General features: G+C 44.1%; 1 protein-coding gene across 1 annotated transcript in view; it reads left to right on the top strand.

Annotated features, from left to right (window-relative positions):
- The window catches only part of LOC118103266 (beta-1,3-galactosyltransferase 1), a 49,593-nt gene that overhangs the window by 7,656 nt on the left and 17,965 nt on the right, over nucleotides 1–23,972 (top strand). Inside the window, exon 2 of the mRNA XM_035150012.2 lies at nucleotides 6,085–6,140. The gene's annotated coding sequence lies outside the window, so the exon portion shown is untranslated. The remainder of the gene's footprint in view (nucleotides 1–6,084; nucleotides 6,141–23,972) is intronic.

The following is a 23,972-nucleotide window of genomic DNA, read 5'->3' as shown; positions in this document are numbered from 1 at the left end:
GGCCATTTCAGCGCTGTCAGTCTAATAAATATACAGAGAAGGAGACAAATGATGTGCTGAACTATTTGTTATGCACGTTTAACGTGAGAACCGGATCAATTCTGCGGGAGCAAGCGCTGCACTGTGGAGTAACTGCAGCAACTGGCTGCTCACAGAGAGAAACGGGCCTTCGATGCTAACGGCGAATCATCGGGCGTGAGGACCAGCGAGCCCAGAGACGAGGTCTGGTGGGATGAGGAGGAGAGGCTGAGAGAAGCCTCAGAACTCTGACAGCTCCCCAGCAGAGCGGAGAGAGGGGGGGATGATGGGAGAAAGAAAAGAGGAGGAGCAGAGGCGCCGGAGAGAGATCAAAAGGTGCGCTCATCAAGGGCTCGTCTCTGCTCCACTCTGACGGGGCCAAAGAGATGGCGAGGGCGGAGGCTTCAATGGAAAGTCAGGGATGACGAGGACGGAGCTGCAACAAGGAACCAAAGAGGACGGTGGGATTCTACCTGTAGCGCCGTCTGTGTCGCCATCATATTTATTCTCAGTGCACTCTCCTTGAAAGCAGTTTGCATTTGCAACATGCATATGTACAGTTCACTCTCACACTCGGCTGAAAGCATCGCATGAATTATCTTTTCATGAGGTCGTTGTGGACGATGATGTAACGAGGATGTTTGTCGGACACACGGAGAAACTGCCAGATGTAAAAGAGATCCTACAACTCAGATCTGCACTTGCATTATTAATATAACCTATTAACAATGAATACATGGAGTTAAGAATCTGGATTTTTAAGTGCAATCGGACTTTATATGTAAAAGCCACAGCATGTGATGTGGAGAAGTAAATAAATAATGTTTTTCACATGTGTGATTGTTCCACATCGTTCTAATTACTGGTGTCTGACTCTATCAATCGTTGTGATTCTTCGATATTTGTCATTTTCCCCGTTTTCCCAAGAGAATAATTCATGGATGTTGATGTGTATTCAGGGTGAAAGTGAAATTTGGTGCAGCCTGATTGATGTTAAGGGCCTGTTGGGCCTTGGCGGAGGTTTGTGATTGGCCATTCAAGTTGGCCAACGAGTTTGCAGTTGATGACAAACCTGTTTTGTGCTCAGGCCTGTTTGGGACAGTCACATTTGGTTTTTGGTCCAAAGGGGCTTTTAGTCGCCCCGGGCAACGCCAAACTACCGACACACTTAATTCTTCCACCCCTGGAAAAAACACTAATTGGATCGAACTCTGTTTTCTGTGTCTCCCCACATTATGACAGGGCTGTGTTTCCTGATCAGCCCAGGACTGAAGGGGCTTCACCATTTGTTTGCTCATTCATGTGTCACATGCAATATATCAAACTCCAATTACCTCATTTTGAAGCCATCAAAATTACAATAAGTTGCCTCAGGTAGAACTCGTGTGTTATCTTTCACCGTGTTCTGTTGCATGGTGGGTACGAGGGAGAAGAGAGGAAAGTATTTAGCAGAATGACGATGACACACTCCGATGCTGAAGAAAGCCTGGAGAGCGTATCACTCACCATCATTATGAACCGAAAGGTTACAAAGGCAAACCGGGGAGATATGACCTCATTCTCTGCTCCTCCTGAGTGCAGCTGCTCTCTTGGCACCGACGGCAGGAGAGAAAGGAGCAGCGCTCGCTGTAGCATGACACACAGGAAGCCTCGATTTCTACATTTACTATGCATCAACAGCTCGATAATAGGCAACGACTAAAGAGGGCTTTCTTTACCAGCCAGTGGATGAATGTAAATGCAAAGTGGATATTATGTGAAGACTGTACTTCGAGTACGTTTTCATCTGGGCTGCCTCTTGTGTAAATGTCTGTTCCATAATTGTATTCAGACAGGAATAAAAAGAAGAAGAGGATGTTTCTCCGACCTTTTTACTTCCCTGCCAAGGTCTCCAGTGCAGGACTGAGTGCAGCATCGGAACACGAGTCACTAATTGACACCTCTTGGCGAGACTTTGGGAAAGAATGTACAGTGTCAGTCAAAAGTTTTTAAAACCCTGTAACTTAACATTTGACTTAAACTTCAAGTAATGTAACGTTTGGGTTTTTAAGGCTTTTTTCAGGTTGTCACGAGTTTTGAGTGTTCTCCACATAAATCTTTGTGTTTAAGAACTTAATTGGCAGGATATCAGATCCTAATTTGACTCTTAATGAATCTGTTGCATTGAAAAGGTCGACCATTTAACTCCATAGTGAGTGGAGATGAGTATCCTGGGGGTTGTCTGCTCCAGGTGTTTTATTATAGGAGACAACATTTAATCTGCTGCGTTCCTCAATTCCAGACATTTTCCAGAGTTCATGTCTGGAAACGGTTTTGGTCGTTTAAATGTCGAATGACCTTTGTCTTACTTTGTCACTGTCAGGAAGAAAGCAGGTACTTGTGGTTTGACAGAGACCCGTGGGATTTGGATTTGTTGTCGAATTTTAATTCCGACTGGATCCAGTGAGCAGAGAAGTGAAACCATGACTTTCACATCCCACGGCACGAGGAAAACACTGAACCGCAGTGTGGGTTGATGTTTGAGCTCAGAGCGCCTGTGGAGCGTGAAGCACCTGCAGAGTCATTGAAATAAACCCCCAAAATACCCAGAATCCCTGTACATGCTGCTGGCAGTCAGGATTGTTGGGATGTCGACACGACGTGGAAACACTAGAAACGTGACATTCAGCCACTGGATCGTGGAATCTGATCAATGCACCCCTCGATGAATGAAAGTATTTTTTTCTCTTCTAAGCCGTGTTCACTCTGTTTTATAATTTAATTTCCTGTTGAAGGGCGGCAGTTAGCAGCTCTGAATCATGTCAGCTGTAATCACCACGTCTCCATTAAGACGGAGAGCGATGTGATTGGCAGCTCGTTGTGAAAGGTCAGAGGAACCCTGCAGTACCACGGATTTGTGGATTCAGCTGAAGCCTTTATCTCTCAAGGAAAGTCGACTATAATGAGTTCGACCTCACCGACCTGCAATTATGATACCTGCTAATGTTATTCATGACATAAAATGTGTAAAACATATCATACACATATTTTTCAGCCCTTTTGAAATGAGAGAAATCAACTGAAGCTGAGTCACAGGATTGATTGTCCTTCACTATTTATCTCTGGATCAAAAGCAGTGAGAGTAATTAAATCTGCTCGTTAACAAACTCCAGTCAGTCACTGTTAATTGTTTCTAAGTTTCTCTCTTGTTCAGTTTTAATCCAGAAGCTGAATTCTTTGGTTTATGATCAATACCTTTGAAGTGAATCAAGTGCACATCAGCTCCACTTTGTGTTAATTGTTAATTGTTGGGTTGTGTTCTGACCCAACTCTGTCTGAAGTAGTATCTTCTGTCTTATCTCTCTGAATTGAACGTGTTGAGCAGTCAAGTCAAGGTAAAGAGAGAAGTTCTCACCTCCACACAGCTCGCTGCTCGTGGTGCGAAGTGGGTGTGAATGTTGAATTGTCAGTTTTTCAGAAAAGTTACACAAGTGGTCGCACACGGACACACACACCCATCCATCCCATTTGATCTGGAAAGCTGTGAGGTCAGTTCTGCAGCTGTTTGACCCTCCTCTCTGCAGTTCAGACAGAATATGAAATCACCTCAGAGCCACTAGGACGGTGATCGTCCTCTGTAAGATGCTATTTGATGTTTTCTGTACATTTGAACGCTTTATTGTCAATTCTCCCATTGAAATACCATTTCTGTCTGATCCCTGGTGTAAACATACAGTGTAAGTACTCAACATACAAGTAAAACACTCAATATGTAAGTACAGAACATAGTACACAGTCAAAAGGCATAGGGTTGATAGGATATGAGTATTGCAACCCGGTCTTGACGTAGAAGAACATGTAGATATAGACGTAGAAATATTAAAACAGCGCGGTGGAACAGCGAGGGGCCACTGCGTCCATATGCACCGCCATCTTGGTATTCTGGTATTCTACCTCTGTTGGTCAGACTCAAACTTATGAGCTTTGTAATAAATTCATTATGATTAAATCTCCAAATTAAAGAAAAGGTTTTCAATGATCCGCCCTGAATTATTTTCAAACCTGTGTACAAACCACACATTGAAAAGGACCTTCAGCAAAACTCCCCCCAATACTCACTTTAACGGCAAATAGAAACAATAACAATTACACACCAGGAATTTTACTTTGAAGGACTATTTGCAGAGCACAGTTTTATGGGCTCGCAGACAAACAACAGCAGGAGTACATTCGCAGGGAGAACACAAGCTCATCGCTCATCGCGGCTTTAGAAATGATTTCCACCGGCAAGAGAAACGGAGCCTAATTCCGTTCCCGGAGGAGAGAGAGATACCGGGTCTAATCATTGTTGGCAGCACAAACCAAAGGTGCATTTGCTTTTCCTTTTATAATTCCTCGTTGGTGAATAATTAAGACCTATTGATATTTCTCGGCCACCCACTGTAACGACAGCAATAATTCATAATATGCTGATTAGCGCGGTGATGGGGGGCGTAATGGATTCCAAATGGCAAAATTCTCTCAGCATCAGAGATATTATGTAAATGGTAAACAGGGGCATGGTTGCTCTGTGAGGAAAAGGCAGCTGCTACAGAGTTGTACCACCAGACTGGGTTTGCATCGCACTAATAAGTATTTATCTGCGTCTGTCCACTAAGGTCATTACTCGAGTGTTTGTGTGTGGGCTCACAAACGTGTGCGTTGTCACATGTGTGTTTTCACGTTTGTCTCTATATTCGTCCTCCTCCTCCTCTTCCTCCTCCTCTTCCTCCTGTGAGAGCTAGAGCAGGCTTGTTAATGGAGGCCTGTGATTACTCCGGAGCTGAGCTGACAGCTCGGTGCATCTCGCCGCCGATCAGTGACTGACTTCATGCCGCGGCCGAGACATGCCACTCAAAGTCCGGGGGCAGGACGGCCTTCCCAATTACCCAGCTCGCACTGCTCTCTGCCTGTTAGCGGCAGCGGTGACAGGGCGATACCCTGAATCTGACGTGCCGCTGCCTTTCTCTTCAACTCGATGGCAGAGTGATAGACGCGCCATTGTGGGCTGTTCTTTTATTTTGCCGTTTTCTCTCCATCTGTGTTTTCAAGCCTTCGAGCTGTGGATGGAAAAGTTCAGTTCTGTGGCCAAAATGTAACAACAACTCTCGTGGACCTGAAGAGCTGAATACCCTCATTATTGAACAGACTTCCATTCATGGTCCCCAGAGGTTGAATCCTCATGACTGGCAAACGTACAACAACAACAACAGAATGACAACCATGGTCTTTGTAAACGTTGGTCGATTTTTGGAGTATTACGACTTAATTCTTGTAATATTACGACTTAATTCCTGTGATGATACAACTTACTTCACGTGATCTAAGAACTGTTTACCTCCTTCAATGTGGCCCCAATCCTCCGTCCTGTGATTGCTCCGGGTCCATTTAATTGAAATATTTCCTTATGGGGTGTTTTAATTAAAGCTGTATTATCTGAGCTGTGTTCCCTCCTAAAGGTGAATGGAAACCTGAAACAGTTTTGACATTCGGCATGCGCCACAGAGGCTTATTAATCAAGAGAAAAACTCAATTTGATATGAGAGAATTTCATTTGACCTTTTCGGAGCTTAAGTGGGTCTTGAATGATAAGTTCTCATAAAAGAGCACACATCAATAGATCCCTCTACCTTCCCCGCCTGTTTGCTGCCACGGCGGCGGCTGCAGCATACTGATTAGTTATTGGCTGATTCCAGTTAAAACTTCCCCTAATGGTCCGTGTCAAGACACGTTGGAGTGGAGCTGAGCCTTTATGCACCAAGGAGACGAGATGTAAATACAACAGGATTCATTGTTTGCTTTTCTGACAGAATGGGTTCAAGTGAAGTAAATTACAATTCATTTATTCACGAGATGCTTTTTACCGAAACCCAGTGACGCCTCTGTAAAACATGTTTATTTGAAAAGTTTTATTTCAAGTCTTAAAGCCCCACATTCGTGCTGCGTCTTCTCCTCTAATCTCCTCGGCCCCCTGTTTTCCAATATCTTTTATTTCTCAAATATCAGCTTTCCTGACCTTTCCCCTCCTGTCTTTTCTTTTCTTCACAGAGATGGTGTGAAGAGACGGAGCTCATATTGCATCGGACAAGATCCAGCCGTGTCAGGTACGGTGTGCTACACTGACCGCAGCTTCCTGTCTATTTGTCAAACCGCTGCTCAGTCAGGGATGCAGCCTATTCCTGCTTCTAAAAGGCCTTTGGTAAAAGGTGTAGACGCTGTGGTCGTGTACTTCAAAACCAGAGGAGGTGGAGAACTGAGACAGAGGAGAAGTTATTGTTGCCTCTGAGGTTCACTGCTGTTTAATGAAGCCGGGGCTTCATGCGTTAGCGTCTCCTGCGTTCCCTTTGTCATCAAAGGGGATCACAACATTATTTATTGAGGAGAGAATATGGTGCATCCCAGTTTTTCGTGCCAGTTCTTCTCTGGAGTCTTTGCTGTCGAGCGACACAGTCGTCATGTGCAGGATACACTTGTTTCTACAAAGGACTGATGTGGTGCTGCATCAATCTACGATCAATTATCCATAATTACAGAGGGATTCTTTTCAGAATTCAAATTTATTAAAAAGTAAAACCTCTCTTTTTGTCTGAAGTACTCAGACTCTGTCCTGTGGAGCCTCCTGCTTTGCTTTAATTATCCATGATTTGTGTCTGGAACTCGACAGGAGTCCACCTGTGGACACACACACACACACACACACACACACACACACACACACACACACACACACACACACACACACACACACACACACACACACCTCACAGCACGTCAGGACAAAAAACAACAAACTCCCTGTTGAGGTCCATGATAAAATTGAGCTGCGGCCTCTGAGGAAGATGATTCTCTGGTCTGATGAGATGAAAACTGAACACTAACTCTGACTGGAAAACACCAGCTGTGCAAAGCTTGTAGAGACTCAACCGGGAAAATGTTGTTCTACAAAGTTCTGAATGAATTAAGGATTTTTATACTTTTCCAAATGAGAGTTTTTTATTTAACAACTGCAGTAGAAGTTAGAGTGTGTCTTGGGCTTCATTCCTGTGTTGTGGATGGAAGTGGAGACGCGTCGTCCATCTTTAATTACAGTCTGAATTCTGTCTGCTGTTCTTCATCAGAGGTGAGAACTTTTCTGTGGGCTGCGCTGAGCCTGTTTCCACATTCAAACGCACACACTGGGAACGTCACATCTGAGAGAACACCCACACAGAGTCGGTTAAATTTGGAAATGCACCTTCATCTCTGTGTTTCAGCCCCCCCCCCCACCATCACCACCACCACCAAAACAATATTCTTTCTGGCCTCGGAACAGAGATTTTTCCAAAACAGCCTCCAGAGCGTGTGAATCTTAAAAACGCCTGCATGGTGTTTCTACGTGCTCGGCTTTCATAAGAGGAATGTGAGCACCCAGGGAGGGTTGAGCTGCTGTGTGCCGGCGCCAGTGGAGCTCAGACGGCTGTCAGTCGCCGCCAACTTGTTCTGATTGTTTTAAAAATCATGTTGAAAGACGACAACGAAGAATAATTTTATCTCCACGCCACAGCTGCTTAGGAGCGAAGACCGGTCAATATTTAATGTTCTTGAGCTGCGGTGAAATTCAGTTGGAAAAGCAGAAAAATTAAGAAATAACAAGAACTATATGTTGAATTTGGCATTTTTAAACATGATAAGAAGAACTTTACTCTTGTGTTGTTCTTCAATCAGACTTATCGTTATTTGATTGTTTTGCAGTGTATTGATTAGCGTATAATTACTGGGTCGTGATGTCATATGTTGTGATTCCTGCTCCTCCACAGTTCTGGGCTTTATTCTCCTGTCGTGAGCAGCTCAGGTAAAACTGTTAATTCGTTGCTAATTTAATGGGCTCGTTCCATTTGTTACGTTTTAAACAGGCTCATCTTTGTCACAGTTAATAGCAGCGTAGTCGTTACACTGCATCTAACAAACTGGTCGGATTGAATTAAGTCGAGATGTTTACTACCGACTTGCGCAGTAAACTTAATAAGCAAATGATCAAATGGTGCAGAGGGAGACTGCAGAGCCGCTTGTTGGAGAAGTTTTCTGTGTCGTCTGGTGAACACAAGACAAGGTCAGGAGGAAACATGGAGGCGTGTGGTATTGGGACGCCGACACTGGGGCGGTCTGACCACTTCCTCTGTGTGTGTACATACTCGCCATTGAAATTCCCCGGTCATTTGGTCAGGGGCGTGTGCATCGTGGGGATTGTGGGCATTTCACAGTCCATACATCCCCATAAAAAAAACTGGATGGGAGTAAAGGCTTTATTATGTAATAAATCGTAAATTGTCCAGTCTGATATCGACAGGGCGGTGGGTGGGTAGAATGGGTGGAGGACAGAAGAGAGAAATAACAGTTGTGACTGACACTAGAATATCCTGTCTTACGTCTCTATTAGAGGCCTGAAAACGCTGAATCCTGCATTTCCCACAATGCAACTCAATCGCATCATTTGTCTGCTGCCAAGGAAAATGACCTTGATCCCCAGTTTGTGACACCGGCTTTATTTAAAAAATGTGTGGCCTCCCAGTCGAAGCTGAGATTAAACTCATGGTTTAGATTTAAAGTTTGTTTGTTTCTTGAAACAAAAATCTAGATAATGCATCTTTAAACAAGTGCAGCTTCCTGCCTGCTCTTTCTTCCCCGTGTCTCTGTTTCCTCCTCAGCGAGGCGCCACTGTCTGCAGTAGCCCACAGAGACAGGCGGTTAGCGTACATATGTCAGACGCTCCATGCATGCACACGTGCACTTCCTTAGTGCCACAGGCAGGGAGTCTGTGCAAAGGTCAGCACTCACTACGAGTAAATGAAGGAAATCGCTGCCTTTCGCTGTCCCCTCACTTCGCTGTGTGTGGCCCTCGCCGAGCTTCGGTGGCTGCTGCTAACCCCCCGCTCACCTATCAGCACTTAGCGTGACACATTAATGAATCATGCAACATTTGCATATCATTTACATGTTGTGGCCATGAAGAGTATTTTAGCATGATGTCATTTGTTCAGCTGCAGCAGCTCTTTGTGTTTTCAGCTGTGATGTGCAACAAACAACTATTTTAATAAATAATTAATTTGTTGATTATGATCTAAGATTTATTATATTAAAGCCAGATTCTATCGTTTCCAGCAGTTTATCACAAAAACAACCTACTATTCTTCTGTATGTATGTATTGTATCCGATGACTTGCATACAAATGTGTCTTTGTGGCGTTTGTCTCACAGCGAATCGATGAAGAAAGTTCTTACAAACCGCACACGTTGCACTGGGTATAATCTGAATGCATGGCTGATTCATGCACAACCTCATGGTGAAATATTTAGTGGGAAAGGACTGAATGCGTGGACGGTTTTCGGGGCGTCTTTGAACTCCTTCCCCTCCGTCCCACATCAGAACCCAGCAGATGAATTTGTCCCAACTGTTGAAGGGAAAACCCGTCGCGTGGCTCTTTATCCAGTGCTTTCATTTATAAAATGCACTTTCTGGAGATATTCACTCAACCCTGGAGATAATTTTTCTGACAAGTCGGAGGATTAGATTTTTTCCCCCTCTTATCTGGTTAGTGAAGAAGAAACTACAGAGAGAGACGCTGTGATGAATTAGAACCAGTACACTTGAGTGGTTTTAGTGGAGTTGCTCTGTGACACAGATCCAGATGTAAGAGTCTTGCTTTATGACCGGATGAGGATCTTTGTCTGGCTGTTAATTAGTGTGTTTACAAGGGTCCCTTGTAAAAAGTGTTGATTTTAGATTAGCCTCAGAATTTATTCTTGTCTATATCCAACCTCAGAATATTGCGTTTGATTTCATCATAAAAATGCATATTAGATTAGCCAGCATTTCAGACGGACTCATTGCTCACCCAGTTCAAGTGTTAGCCTAATTGAAAGGTACAAGCTAGAGACCCAGCTGCAGGCGCTATTTGCATAGCTTCATCATAATTTATCAAAGACACCTCAGCAGGAGCTTTATCATGTTTCAAGAGCCATTTCTCCATCTTTTCCCCTTTGAATACATTATGCCAAGTGCCTCATACATCTTACACGCCTGTCCTCGCCAACCTCCCTCAGATGAAGTGCGAGTTTGCAGTTTGTCACGTGTGCGTTCAGCATAAACCTCAGCAAACAACAGACAGGATATCGGCCTTAGCCTCGGCCAATGGCGGTGAGTTATAGGCCTTGTGTTGTGACATACCGGGAGGCACGAAGCTGCGAACCGTCGTGAAGGAGCCGCAAAGACGAAGGCCTCTGTCTCGGTGCATTGGTTGAGGCTCATTAGTCGATTTCGCTGATCAATCCCGGCTGAATTATTGCGGGTCATTAGGAACGTAAACCCTGAATACTGGTCTCAGGGGGAAATCCATTTGGCTGCAGCGAAAGGTGAAGAGCTGGTGTGTGTGTGTGTGTGTGTGTGTGTGTGTGTAGGGTGTGGTAGCCATATTGGCTGTCAATGAAAACAGTATTTCTCCTCGGAGGTAGAGGAGTTGATTGTATTTTCTTTATAAAACAAATCTTATTTGGATCTATAGCCCCTCAGCGATGGCAGCTGCTGCTGTGGTTACATGAAGGCAGACAGCAACACACACACACAGACACACACAAAGACACAGACACACACACAGATGGACTACACAGTTTCGCCTCAATGATAAAACTATTAGACTTTTATTACATGCTTGACTCGCTCACTGACTGGCATTGTTTGATATTATTCTATTGCAGAGGCTCTATTTGTGATTATGGCACGGGAACAACAACAAGGCCTCTTAAAGTGTCTCCGGATCAATGAAGTGAGTCTTTCATACGCTTTCCAAACATCACAGCGGGAAAGGCCAATCTCAGAAGATTATGTTTGTCAGATTAAATGAAACTGCGCTGGGGTTTCAATTGGCGAGCAGCAGCGAGGGGATTCAAACAATAACGTCTCTGGCCAGAGGACAGTGGATGCATCTTTCTTTGGGCCGTGCGCGGGGTGATTTATAATAAGAGCCCTGTGGGATGAAGGGGTGATTTATTCAAGCCTGCGTTATTTATCTTGCTTGACGCGTCCCCGAGGGACCTCACCTGCAGCGCTCCCCCGCTCTCTGCTGATGTACAAGATTTCAAATCATATCTCGCATCGACCCGGCGGCGGATCAGTCCTGGGTCAAGAAGCAGATGTAAATACAGACCTTTCTTTAACTTGTTGATGGGCAGCGGCTGCAGCGTTTGGACAGTTGTGAGTGCGTCAGCTGAACTGTCAGTCAACCTGTGTAGCCTCCCTGTCCGTCCCCTGCATTAATGTATTTCCATCAATAGCACAATGTCACTGAGGATAGAAGGCAAACAGGTCAGGACCCTGTAAAGTTTTATTGCTTAGCCTGATGTTTTGCAGTTATGCCCTCGATGTAAACATGAACACCTGGAAAATTTCCTTAAAATTGAGAGATGTGCTGGAAAAAAGAAAACTAGGCGACTTCCCCTTATCTTGAAATACAGGGACGTATAAGTAATTCTAGGACTCTGATATTCCTTCATGTCTGTTGTACTTCTTCAGATAGACAACACTTATATTCCTCTGCCAGTGTTGTCAGTGGGGAATAAACCTAACAGAATATAGATCAAAATTAAAATCTTCTGTTCAGTAATTACAATTTGGACCAAAGGAAACAAATCAAAGCAAACACAGAGGCTCTAATAGACTTTAATGGATCCGTGAAAATGTCCTTTCCTCTTGATCTGTGAACAAACTGCACATTTGTCCAGCTCACTGTGATCTGTGTAGGGGGAGGACGAGCTTTTATTTTGACTTTCATGTCGGGAACATTTTTGGCTTTTCAAACACGTTGAAGGAAAAGAGAGAACAACGAGTCTCAAAGTCAAATTATGGATTGATTATCAAAACAGCATTAATGAAGTGGTCTCTCGTGTAAAGAGGAAATATCATGATTATAATTTTTCAACCTATAAAGATATATAAATATAGTTCTCTCTCTCTCTCACAGGGACTTGTCTGTCACTCTTTAATCTGTCCATTTATTCATATCGGCACAAGTGGCACTAGTTGTGCCGACATGTCCCGTCTCCGTTTCCTGCAGGTTTGCTTTGTCCTCTGTTAAAGTCGTCGTCTCCCTCCGAGCGGGTTCAACAAATCAACAGCTCACAAACACCATCAATCGGTGAGACTGCTCCTAACCGAGCTGCGTGGAGGTTTTTACAGCGGCAGCGTTTAACCTGGACTGTGAAGTGCGCCGGCTTCCGAGTCTTCTGATTCCCCCGCAGAAATCAAAGCGTGGTCACTTCCTGTTTGCTGGGTTAATCTGCGAGAGGAGCAGCAAAGAGTGTTTCCACCGCCGTTTGAACCGGGCTCAGCTCAGTGCAGTTTACACTCGAGTGCAGTGTTTGTGCTCTGACTTGTTTTTTCTCCTCGTGGTAATTCATATCCACTCCGCCGCTCTTTGCCAGCCGGAGCATCTTTTGACAAATGTAGGTTTCATTCAAAGTGAAGGTCGCAAGCTGCTTTTGTTTTGAGATCGCTGGAGTGAATCTGCCCTTCTCTCCGAGATGCATTTCACTCCGCTAATTTAAAGTTTTCTGGCTGACACATCCTCCATAAGCAGCACAGGCTTCCTGCAGCTTTAACCACCTCTGCTGTGTTGGTGCACGGTAATAATAGTTTGAATAGACATCGAGCAGCGTGTGACACCCCCTCACATCAACGCATCCACGTGCACTCTAAGCCCAGGAAGGTCAAAACAGTCAGGTAGAAGCAGAGCCATGTAAAATGGACCTGTACATTGGGGATAGACTGAGAGTTAGTGTTTGTCTTGAAAAGTCTCTAGTTGTAGCTAGTTTTGTATCTGCACATAGAAAGAAAGAAATAAATCTGCAATGGTCATTGTTCATTTTCCTTAGGTGTCATTGATAAATGTTCTGCTCTGTATCTGGGTCCCTGTGATGCTCATTCTTTTACTGTTGTGACTGAGAAACATCTGCAAACAGCTGTAAGGATCGTAACCCAACGATGTGAGTCCGACCCCTCTCCAGCTACTTGTCAGATTGACCTTAAATTGATTATTGATCGTCTCGGTCCCTATAGGGCCGTTCCTAACGATTCTGTAGATCACATGACTGTTTAATCCAGTGCTGCAGTCCGCTCAGGTTCAACCACAAACCCCAGGAAATCAGCTGTTGTGGTTTTGGGTGAATTTATCTCGACTTTAAATCCTCAGCTTCTCTCACGAGATAAATCCTCTCTTCCCACTTCTGCTTTGACCGTTTACCCTCCGTCTCTGTCTCACACTTTCTGTTTCCTGGAGGTGTGTGTGTGTGTGTGTGTGTACCCCACTGACAGTACACTTCATGAAGGGGCTTTTATCCACTACAATGCCTTAACTCCAATGTGGGAGCCTGGACTTTGGCACAATAGTGTTTTGATGCCATATAAAATTAGAACTAGGTTCAAAAAGCTGAATTTTCCAGGGCCATTCATCATGTACGCCTTTATCAGCGAGGTCATTTTTCATTTCTTTCCCCTGTTTTCTGAAAGCCAGGGGAAGAGAGAGAGTAAACGGAGGCAGGAGAATAGAGGCGCAGTGGAAATGAGGTAACAGATGAAGAGAGTGACAAAGAAAGAGAAAGTGCAGGGTGTGCAGGAGATGTTTGTCCGGACGCTTCCACCACAATGTTCATCTGTGAGTTTCAGTTCCACCGCTGCGTCTCGGCAAACATCTCCAACACGTTGGCTTTTACATTTCGGGAACCTTTCAGTTTCGCCTGGAAAAGCAACTTTGAAAAACAATTTCTCTGGACGTAAGCACTCTGCCGCACATGCCCGCTCTCCTCTCCGATCCGTGGGAGTGCCGGCTTTGTTTCCATCTCTGGTGGCTCCAAGTGGGCTGCAGCGCATACAAAGTACTTTGTGTCGGTGGTATGTTATGTAAAAGTAATTGTTGGGCTAATTTCAGCGTAAAGGGGCCGTGCTGTGGCACAGCTGTGGTGAGCATGTGCACGCACACTTTCCGTCGAAGCTGCAGTAATTCCACTGCAGACTGGAAATAGACTGACGATAAAAAGTTAATGAGACGTGTAGAAAATATCAAGCAGACACTGATCACTTGAAAAATAGATTTTAATCTCAATGAGACTGTCTGATTAAATATAAATTACATAAATACGATATAAAATGAAAAATTATCCAAACCATGGATTCGTATCAGTGTTTATTTCTATCAATGTCACTCATTATTTTCATTATCAGTCGTATAGTTTGTTTTTAATGTCAAAAAATAGGAAAGACAAGTTTTATATATTATTTCAACCAAAATTCCAATAAAATTAAAAACCTGTTTAAATGTTGAAATACTGCACAATCATTTTTAGTCCTGATTTCTAGTAAACAAGAAATGCATGTATCCAGCGTCTGTGGTATTTAGTGTGTTTGATTGGGGCTCATCCTTCACGAGTCCAGGAACCAGGCTGGATCCAGGCGGCTGCTGGGCTGAGTTATCGTGGCTGCCTGAGATAGCATAAGCAGCACTTGATATATGGATGGGTGCTTAATTCAGCTGAGAATGAAATTCACTTGTCACAGAATACTTCACAATAGCTCAACCTGTTACAGCGTGAGAGCACACACCATATAATTTGCCTCTGGAGCAGGAGAGGCGGATATTTATTCAGTTTTTTTGAGAGCAGCCAGAAAAACGAGGAGTTCAAGGACTGACCCAGGTTTCGGATTCTCCCTCATCGCTCCTCACCCCCCCACACACCCGCCTACCTGCCTCCCCGCGTCCTCCATTTTGACACAGAGGTCCTCTATGACCTTGCCGCGACTTGCAAATGGGCGCCCAGCTGTTCGTCGCTCGGTTACAGGAGGGGCGTGCACAAACACACGCTGACACATGCACATCCATTCCAGCTAAAAGACCTGCAGCGAGACACGGTTTCCAGCCCCCCACTGGAGCTCTCTATCATCACAAGGTCCAGCAGGCAACATAACCCCGAGATAGCTCCGCCATTCAGCCCTCTCTCTGCTCCTCCTCTTCCCTCGCCGCCTGTCACACCTTCGGCATAATAAGTGTCTGCGGCAGTCACACCACGGCACAGTGTGACCCCCTCAGTCATCAGTGGCGTGACCCCGCCCCGGCTCCCGGGCGAGACCAATTTACAATCCTCCCGTCGCGACACTGCCTCCCGCCCATCTGTGCCGCCGCGCTGCCGCTCACCCTGGTGTTTATTTACGACCTCTGGCCCTTCAATGAAGGCCATTATGAGAGGGATTACTCAGCCAAACCTCTTGGCTCGGACCTCGCTCTCATTCAGCCTGTCCAGGACGACAGGGGATGGACTCAGACGGCGGAGTGTTTGATAACCGCATGTACGTGCCCTTGCCGAGGAGAAATGCTTTGTCTTTCAAGGGACACCTGAAAATGCGCAGTGCGGAGGGGGCCCCGTCTCGAAGGTGGCTGTAATTGAAGTGGAAATGACAAAAGGGACCGGAGAGCCCCAGCTGCCAGGAAGGACCAGAGGGGAGCGAGGGGAGCGAGGAGAGCCGGTGTGTCGGGGGGAGGAGGGATGGTGACGCTGAGTTTCTCTGGCTTATTGGGTCACCCGGGGGAGAGTCAGTCTCACCTTGTGATGCTCATTCAGCTCAGAATAATATCACAAAAAGCTGGAGGTGCAGCAAAGAGAGAGTGAGTTGGTCTAAGCTTTAAATCAGTAAATACTGTATCTGCAAAACACAGGGACAGAAAGTTGCAGATTTTAGATTCGTTCTTGATCGATGACTATTCTCGTTTGAGGAATGAATCCAACTTTCATCATTTCAAACCCATTTCAGCACCTGCCGGCTGAGTCAAGAGTACACGCTGCTCAAGGCCGGGAACGAGGCTGAAAAGTCCACAATGTAGGAACTCAATGTTTCCACCTGCACAAAAGAGAGAGAGGCCTTGTTCATGCTGGCAAATCTTCCTTCAGGAGGTTTTTCAGCGAAGCAGCTCAATCAAGATGTAAGAAAAATATGCAACGCTCATCAGCAAAGTAATAAATGGTCTCTATCGGGAATTCAGGGGAAGGAAACTAAATGTGGAAATGAATTTTGAGCTCATTATATCCCACAGCGCATCGGGAAAAGTTGTGAGCAACTGATGGTCACGAACTGAGCGATATATACCATCATGCATTGCGCTCGCAGCGTCGTCTGGAACAAAAATGGCGGCGACACGAGAGGAGAGAGGGCAACACGTGGAAAATCTGTGAGTTGTGGCAGTAGAATCTTTAATCAACGAGTTTATTTCTACATTTGAATATGTCCAGTCAACATGTTTTTTACCTAAAAGTATTAATACTTAGTATAAATTAAACATTTATTGTTAATTATGAGATTTTCCACATTGTAATTACCAACGCAAAGAAAATACACCAGGAAAGCAAAACTATTCATTTTAAAATCAGCCTGCAGATATAAACCTGTCTGTCTTCATCCTCACGATGATTCAGATATTTTTGTTTGTGTGTGTGTGTGTGTGTGTGTGTGTGTGTGTGTGTGTGTGTGTGTGTGTGTGTGTGTGTGTGTGTGTGTGTGTGTGTGTGTGTGTGTGTGTGTGTGTGTGTGTGTGTGTGTGGCTGTGATGTGATGTGCGCTGGCAGCATGACGTGTGTGTGCAGTACAGTATCAGTACTTTAAATACATGGCTGCAGCTCGCTCTACTTGCTGAAGTGCAGGGTTGATCTCCTTCCCTGTGGCGGCCACGTGCTCCAGTGATCCAGCCTTCCTGTTTCCGACAGTAGCTCTGTCATGGGACCCTCCGCTGGCGGCACGCTCAAGGACAGAGCTCAGTAACAAAGCATTTCTCATCACTTCTGGCTTCTTTTCACTTTTAACTCACACCTTTGTTCCGTCTCCTCTCGTTCGAGTCAGAGAGACGAGTCGCTCCGTCTCACTTCTTCCTGGGTGTGGTTGATGCACATGTGACCTTCAGCTCCAAGGTCGACAAGCTGATGTATGTGCACAAATTTCACAGTTTCTTTATTTGCAAAATCCGCTTTAAATCCTCTTGACTAAAATGGAAACAGAGACTTTTTTAATTGTACATTTAAATGCGTATAGTGTCTCTTCCTCTTTCCCTGTGTACACATATATATTTCCTCGCTCACCCTGCGTCCATCCTTCCTTTAATTGGACGAAGGGAGTGTAATCACAAAATGTTCCCTGAGAAAATAAATGGGCTCCAAACAAATGGCCGCTTCATTCCAGGCCGACTTAATGCTGCCAAACACGATAACACTTATGAAATGTAAGGGGACAGGGAAGATGAATGGACTCCGAGGGAAACTGTGTGTGTGTGTGTGTGTGTGTGTGTGTGTGTGTGTGTGTGTGTGTGTGTGTGTGTGTGTGTGTGTGTGTGTGTGTGTGTGTGTGTGTGTGTGTGTGTGTGTGTGTGTGTGTGTGTGTGTGATAGAAAGTAATATATTCACTAATATTCACTTTTCACATTTAAATGTTAATGTTTCATCTCTTGAAAGTCCAATTAGTCCAAAATGTATTTGATAAGAGGAGAAATCTGCTTATTTTAGAGCCATTAAACTCTGTGCAAGAAAAGGCATTCAGCATAATTAACACGCTTTTATTTATTATTTCTCCTCCTAAAATCCAACATGTCTTTGAACTACACAAAAGCAAAGTAAACATGTGTTTAAATCTCGATGTTTGCAGGAAGAATAACCCGAGTAAAACCCACTTGTCTTATTAGAACCTTCTGATGTAAGCGGTTAACACGAATCTCTAAATATCAGCCCATTTAAAATGTAATTAAAAATTGAATGTGGAACTTATATAAAATATTCAGTGATAGTTCATGCGTTGTATCTCTGCAGCGATGAGCCCTTCATCTGTGGAGGTTATTGTGCATGAAATGAGAGGTGGGAGTAAAACAAGCCGGGGTGAATAGAAGTGAAAATGATCTGCCACACGGCGTAATGACCTGCCGTCCCACGCCCGCGCAATTTAACGCTGGCTCTGCAGGACACACTTTGTGCTCGTGTAACGTGCACGGCTTTACATCCAGGGTCATGTAAGCCTTTAATGAGTCAGGCTCCGACGAGGATTGGAGGAGTAATTAATTTGTAGTCGGAGGGAAAGTTCGCCATCAAAGCGACGCCCGTCATCTTTGACATGAGCGCACGACTTTTCTTCCACCGCGTTGTGTTCGATGATGAACTCCCACTTGTTGTGGAGTTTTGAAACTGCTTCACTTCCTGTTTTTAAGTCGTCTGCACGGTGTGGACATGTTTAAACTACATGCAGAAACACTGTTTCTGACCTTGAATAAAAACACACCAGCGTGTGGGAGTTACTCGTAACTGTGGTGGATAAAGACGCTCTCTGAATGCACGTGGTTAGCGTGAGAGGGATTAGCGCGTCCTGCCCGAGTTTCGCCCGGCACCAAAGATAATTAAGACTCATTAAGACGTTTTTCGCTGGAGCTTTGTTCATTTTCTGTTTCATTTCACCCAAAAGCACGAGGTCGGAATTGTCATTCAAGTGCTCTGACAAGACACTGCAGGTCGCGCTCGCTCGCTTGAAATATTCAACTCATTTATAACAATGTCGAATCCATCAGGGCAAATTGTTCTCGGCTTAAAGAAGTACGACGCAGTTCAATCTCTATTATGACACCTCACGTTAAATCTTGTTTGTTTGAATTCACACTCTGGTGCAAAAAAACACAAATATAAAGATGCGGTAGATGGAGAAGAGGCACAGAGCAGTGAAGTTCAAGAGTGCAGCCGTCACTCCAACCCCGACGCCACGTCTCAACAGGAAGCTCGCTCGCTTTCTCTCTCGCTCGCTTTTGTTTTCTTTCTTGCCGCACGTGTAAACAGACGAGGTGACATCAACGCGGGGAACACAGGTGTCACCGGGGGACTGTTAGGTTTACAAAATACATTTTTTATTGGCAGACTATTTGTGTTTTCTCTTATAAGGAGAATTCTGCCATTTTTATTCTCATAGTATTCGAAACATGTTATATATTTTATTGACTTGTGTTCTTACATTATCCAATATCCACAATTTCATTCAAGGTAACATTTCATTTTGTCATTTTTTTTATTGCGCGTCAGGTTGATTTTCATTGGCAACGTTATTGAAAACAACAACTCCCATGATGCCGCGCTGCTTAAGTAATAACAGTCAACACTTTCAAGGCAAAGAAACATCTTCAAACACATCATTCTTTTACGAATTCTCTTTCTTTCCTCGAGCACATGCACACTTTGACAGCAGCAGCAGTGTGTGTGTGTGTGTGTGTGTGTCAGTGTCATCCCTACATGGCGCCCCCTTCAGCCTCCTGTATGATCACTTTGATGTGGATGCTGATGTCGACGTTAACGCAGCCACGTGTTCAAAGAGCAGTCAAACATCCTGTGCGACACCTTCAGCAGCTAATGAGACAAACGCTCGGCAAACGTCACTGTGATCTGTTGCATAACGTTTGTGGGAGAAAAGGAACTGAATATTTTTCTTCTTTTACTTTGATTCTGTGAATGAAGATTATTAGAATTATGCCTCATTTTCAGGGCTCAGCATTTATTTTGGATTTGAACTCAGTTCTAATTTTCCAGAGAAACACTTTGGTCATTTCTGCTCCATCGCTCTGTTTCTGCTCTGTTCAGACACACTGCTGCTGCTGCTGTTGTCTGCAGAGACAAAGGGAGCCACATCTGCTGACCTGCACTCAACCTGAAACAATTTCACTCTTATTGGTTTTAGTGGAGTTTCGACACCACGGCCTCTCGCTGCATTTTCTTCCAGCGCCGTAATAAATGTTCTGTGGGGAAACAGAAAAAGCCAGCGAGTAGGAACCAGGGTGAAAGCCAACTTCTCTTTAAAGGGAGTGATGAATATAGCTTTGCACTTTATTAGCTCCTACAAATGTGAGTCCTGCAGTGAAGCCAGGTCTGTTTTGGTTGAAGCCCGTCTCCCTGCGGCTGTGGGAGTCTTCCTCCTGCAGAACACAAACCCAGTCGCACAGTTCACAGGAGAGAGGTCTGCTGGGCTCTCGCAGTTAAAACTCGTTTTACTGCTGCAAAAAACATCCCAAATAATTGGCCATTAGTGGATCAGGGGTAAAGGAGCATAATGAATCACTTTCTTAAAACAACACAGTTGTTTGTCTGCACATGTGTGTACATCTTTCCATATCTGCTTGTGTGCAGCATTAGAGAGCGACGTGCAGCGTCATTACTACCCAGCAGGTGACTGACGGGGCATTAGGCTCTCCTGCAGCGGCGCCTGCCAAATTGGGCTCATTACGGCGCCGCGGTTCAGATCCAGCCCTGATTTGCTCGCCTTTGCATGGAGCCCGGTTCTCATCAAGCGCGACAGATGAAGAGTCGGCCGAACAAATCTCATTTGTGAAATAATACGACCAGGGATCAGACTATAAACAGTAATTATTGATAAAGTCAGGCAAAGTAAAGTATAACTGCAGTTTTCTATGTTTTCATGCATTTTAATGTAGTTCACTGCATCTGTGCTGGTTCAGGAATGTCAGACTGTATAAAGATAACATGTTTAAACACACTGGCTGGAAGTAACTCCATGATGCTGACTGGCACAGGTTTTATTTCCCATGACATCACTGCTGCCGTAGCAACAATAAAGCCGAGCTGACAGCTCTCACTAACTGGCCAGTCAGACCCGAAGTGAGCTCTGACCTCCGGCTGCGTCTCCTGTGGATCAGCTGCTTGTGACCTTCGTGGAAACATGTTCCCCAGAGGGTTGGGACTATTTTCATTCTACTGTCGCCAGAGAAAAGGCGCACAGACGTACAGGGTGTTTTTCTACTCAGCAATAAGTGAAAGAAAATGTGTGCGGGGTTGAGTTTATGTTGCGTTTGTGTTTCTGCAAGCTTTGATTTGTTCTGCCATCGCAAATTTATATAATCACCATAAACGCAGAGGCCGAGAAAACATCAGGTGTGAATCAGCGCCGCCCCAAAAACACAGACATCAATAACAGGCACACTGATGTTTCTGAAGGTCAGTCAGTGCAGTAAAATCCTGATTCTCAAAATCCTGCAGCCTTGATCTATATATAATTTCTGTCAGTGAGAAAAAAACAATAATTATATTTGACTTTTCATCAAAGACGGGAGAACGGCTGTGGTTTTATGAAACGATTTCCTCGTGTGTCGATGCAGTGGAAGGAGAGAAGCTTCAACAACCTCTGTGCAGAAGCCAAATGTGGCTAAATTTAACCTGCACCTTCTTCTGCGTGGGCTGCAACACTTTGCTGATCGATTTGGAGCGTTCAAAAACCCAGAGAACTTATTTGAGACACCCGCAAGTCTTGTTCTCTCTCGTTTTCAGAAATACTATCATCACATCATTACATCTAATTGCACGTTTGTAGCTGTACAGCTTGATGGCTCCTGCTAATTGGTCCCACATTAGAAACCATAATTACCTCTGCGGCTGCAGGATGATGTGTCTGCGTCGTCATTGTCTCTCAGTGTTTAGCAGCAAACGTGTTCAACATCGACACGTGTGCATCCATGTGTGGACTCATGTGCTTACATATGTGTGCGACTCATGCAAATCAGAGCAACACAATATGTGCAGCGTCTCCATCAAAGAGGCATTAACCTAACATTATGGAACGCTGTTGAATGAGATGAGCAGAGAGTAAACATGATATACGACTTTAAAAGGGTTGCACTCTCATCACAGGTGATATCTTTCATTAAGGAATCCTTCACTTCACATGACGACACGTTATCTCGGACGTTTGCTCCTTGCAGACGTAAATAACATCCAGATGATGGCAGAGATGGTGAGAACGAGCAGAGTCAAGACTCCTGCACCTGCAGGTTGTGATAAGGTGAATCCACGTCTGTGCAGCTGGGCTCCTTATCTGCAGCAGGAGGGGATAAAGGGTTTAGACATGTTCTTACATTACAGCACATGTGGACCCACGAGTACGAGAGAAACTCATAGGAAGGAAACACCTGAGATTTTGAGAATGAAGTTGTGATAGTACGAGAAAAACAGCAGTAAATTTACAGGAATAAAGTTTGAATATCACAGGAAAAGAAAGTCTTACATTTATGACAATAAAGTTTAAATTTTACAAGAAAAAAAAGTTGTAAATTTAACAGAATACATTTTTTATATTACGATAAAAATTAAGCAGTAAATTAACAGGAATAAAGTTGTAATATTAGGGGGTGGAGTAAATTGTAAATCCAAGGTCAAAGGTCAAGGTCCCGATGGCCTCACATGTCTTTAGCCTCTTGAACTCGATATCTCAAGTCTGACTTTAGGGAATTTCTTCAAAGGTCAAAGGTCAGGAACATCTGGACTGAACCTGCACTGAACCTGCACAAACCCAGGTGCTAATTCAAGTTTCCACTTCATTATTTTCATTATCTTATCGTGATTAATTAGTTATTGTGACTGAAAGACTTTTTTCCTCGTACTTTACTTCAGTGACATATTTTTATCTCACAGTGTTTATTTGAGTAGGTGTTGTTATAATAAATTAATAACTTGTGCAGATGGAGAAAAAGATCAAATCGTTCTCTGTCGACGAGCCATCAAACTGTGATCCTGACACAAATATCACTGTCACTCAGCAGCGTTTCTGTTTTGTCTCTGGTTTTTCAGTTTTTGCACGTTCTTGCTTTTCCATCTCGTCCAAGGTCAATCACAGAAATTGTCGCTGTTATTCTCCAAACAATATCTCTTCATAACCTGAGTGTGCTCAGTGAGCTGAACGTCCGCCCGACCTTCGGCGCTCTCGTCTGGAGCTCTCCTAAATATCATCGTCACTTTCTCTCAGTGTTGTCGTTCTTCTGTTTATTGCAGCGCAGAGTCCAGGACTAATTTCCCCACTGGGACATTTCTATCTCTTCTATTGTAAACGGCTCCAAAGTGCTTTTCCTCTGGTGTCACTCTGAGTCTTTATGTTCCTGGAGGGACTGATTCCCGACTCTGAGACTCTGAGACACACAATAAACACGGACCTTGACCATCTTTTAAAAGAAGACCTCCTTGGTTTTTCAATTTTCTCACAGCTGCTTCCAAATCAGTTTCTCACACCATCAGGTTGGGTGAATACTTCACTCTGAGCAGGATTATATTTTATAACATGACTGAAAAATATATATATAACTTCGATTACCATGCTGTTGCACAACAATGTGTTACCAGACAATTGTTTTCTTCACTTTAGTATATCAAAGGTTCAAAGTCATTCGTACTTTACTTCTTAAAAGTTCTAGTGCGAGTTCAGACAGAATTTAATGCATATTTTTAATAAATTGAATACTGAGGACCAGATATGAATTCGCCCACATGCTGCAAAGTGTTGGGAGGTCAGTTTAAAAAACATTTGCGAGAGTCCTGGGGCTTTATTCACATTTGAAGCAAGAGGAAAGAGACGGCAAGAAAATATATTTCCTGCTGAGCTCTGACATCGGTGCTGGTCTATTTCCTGTTGTGGCTGTTTTGGTGAATCAACACACAATTGTCAAATTTAGGGATAATGATGCAAAGAAGAAATAAAGATTAAGAAATAAAGACCAACGATCAAATAACTTTTATCAGTTAAATCACACAGTCGACATAGTGTAGGTTCTGCATCCTGGGCCCAAATAGCAGAAGGATTAATAGGTGTCAAAACCATGTTTCCTTTGCATGTTCATATGGATTCATAGACATAGAATAATGCAGTGTTCCCTGACATACACTTTTCCCCCCTCCTAAATCCAATATTAACTTCTTCTTCTCCATATGTTTACAGTTCCTGCTTTTCTCTTGCACTCTCCATCGTCTTTGCTTTGTCTTGAGACTGTTTGCGGCTCCGTCGACCCATTTTCCATGTGGGCATCATTAAAATTTCATCTTATCTTGAATCTGAAAGCCCAGAAGGAGAGAGGGAG

The sequence above is a fragment of the Hippoglossus stenolepis genome, chromosome 24, assembly GCF_022539355.2.
Source record: "Hippoglossus stenolepis isolate QCI-W04-F060 chromosome 24, HSTE1.2, whole genome shotgun sequence".
In the NCBI taxonomy this organism is placed as follows: domain Eukaryota; kingdom Metazoa; phylum Chordata; class Actinopteri; order Pleuronectiformes; family Pleuronectidae; genus Hippoglossus; species Hippoglossus stenolepis.
This window is presented reverse-complemented; position numbering and strand designations above follow the sequence as displayed.